We start from the raw sequence: 2,239 nt of genomic DNA, 5'->3' as shown, positions 1-2,239 counted from the left end.
ATGAACCTTTGCTGGCTTTTAGGGGTTACCTGCTAACATAGGGGCCCCAACTGTCTGCAGATCCCCTTCCCTCCATGTTCCTGATAGCTCTGTAGACTATCTAAATCCTTTATTTCCAAAATATCCCCCACACTCAATCAAGAGCTGCCGCTGCTCAGAGCTGCTCCATTAACACTGCCTCCCACTATGCAGCCTGGCGTGGCCGTTTCTGCCAGGGACTGTCACTGCTCTGTTGGAAACAATGCACACTGCTGCATTCAGTAATTGTGCTGTGGTCCTTGCTGGAAATTGACACTCCACAGGCTGGCATGGCCATGACTCTGCTCTTTCTCCTGGGTGCCCTGGGTCTTTCCCACTGGGCTCCTACCGGGTCTCAGAGGAGCACCTGCTGGTCAGGAACCAAGTAAGAAACACCTTCTCTCACTCTTCTGGGTTACACAGTTGGTGGTTGGGGTGTGTTGGCCGGGGGAGGGATGTCCCGAAACAAGTTATTTGGGGTCTGATGTGTTATAGACATAGGAAAATAGTTCTCTCAATGTCTACATGAGGCTTGTCTTTCCTTGGAGGCCTGGACGTTAGCTTAGAAGTTGTGACAGAGGAACAAAGACCACACTCCGTTCTGACAAACAAAGCACTAACTCTTGGGGAGCCTATGATACCTGCCTTCATGTTCTCCTGGGAGGAGGTCTTTCAAATGAGGCACCGAAAGGTTCTTGCAAATAAACACCCCTAAAGCCACCCTTCCAGCTAGCCAGACACACCCAGCCATCCCTGAGCCACCTGCAGTGGGCAAGATGAGATCCCTGATCAGCCCTGCGCAGCCATGTGCTCTCCTAAAGGTTTTTCATATTTGGAAGCCTTATTTATACTTCTAGGAGCTCAAGGAAGCAGGGACTATGCTTCCCACTTCTCGTGTTTGTCACATGGGCATAGCCCCAGGACAACTAACAGTAAGCAAAACAAACCTACATAGCCCTTTATAATTTACAAAGTACTTTTGTAAACACCATCTCCCTTAGTTTTTACAGCAACCCTGTAGTGAGGCTCTTACTGTCCTCATTTTGCAGATGAGAAATCCCAAGCTGTCCAAGGTCACCAAGACACTCAGTGGCAGAGCCGAGCCTTAAACTATTAACTGCCTTGAGCACAGGTCCTTGTTACTCCACTGGAGCACAAGGTTGGGGGGCAGGGCTCTATCGTGCTTCTACTCGCAACCTAGCTGCAACATGTCCTCCATTCAACCCCTCCTCTTCCCCCAAACCTCAGTAGGAAGCACGAGACAGGGCTAAGGAAAAACGATTTGTACTTTTTTCCTCCCTTTTTCAACTTGCCCTCCTATATTTGTTGTTGTTTTTTTTTTTTTTTCCTGCTTGGACCACTGAGACCTTGTTATGGACTGAATATGTGCCCCCAGAATTCAGACTTCCAAGTCCCACTCCCCAATGTGATGGTATTTGGAGGTGGGGCCTTTGGGAGGGGATCAGGTTTGGGTGAGGTCAGGAGGGTGGGCCCTAATGATGCGATTAGTGCCCTTGAGAAGAGAAAGACAGACAAGAGCTCTCGTGCTCCTTTCTTCCGAGAGTGGAGGACACCGTGAGATGGTAGCTGTCTGCAAGCCCACAGGAGCCCCTCTTCCTGGAATCAAATTCAATGGCACCTTGATCTCGCACGTCTCAGCCTCTAGAGCTGCAAGAAATAAATTCCTGTTGTTGAAGCCACCCAGTGTATGTGTCTTGTTAGTGCAGCCGGAGCTGACTAATACAGACCTCATTGTCTATTCTTTCTCTGTCTCTGACTTCCAAAGCTCTGGTCTGTCATAACCGTGGAAAGGAGAGTATCTTTTTGGCTGCTACTTGGATCTTTGGGTTTCTTGGCTTTTCTTCACTTGCTCTCGGGAGGAGACAAGGCAAGAGCGCTGGCTTCATAAGGAAAGCATCAGAAGACATAACTTCTGATTCCAAACCTGCTACTCCCTTCTGAGCTTAGACAAGTCTTTTAATATCGCCAGTGCTTGGATAGGTGTTTCATTAGTCTGAGACTCAGTTTTCCCATTTGTACCATAAGAAGATTGGAAAACAAGGGCCAGGGCCCTTTCTGGTCTAAAATGTTCTGATTTAATCGATTTGGATTAACATCCTAGGTTCCTTCTCTGTTCCTTTCAGTCCTTCGACAACCTAGCATTCTTTTTGATCAGACCACCAATTCAGACTTGCAGTCTGTCCCTCTTCCTAAGTCCTGA

This window comes from Mustela erminea, chromosome 9, assembly GCF_009829155.1.
Source record: "Mustela erminea isolate mMusErm1 chromosome 9, mMusErm1.Pri, whole genome shotgun sequence".
NCBI lineage: Eukaryota > Metazoa > Chordata > Mammalia > Carnivora > Mustelidae > Mustela > Mustela erminea.
The sequence above is the reverse complement of the archived record's forward strand: the minus strand, read 5'-3'. Positions refer to the sequence as shown.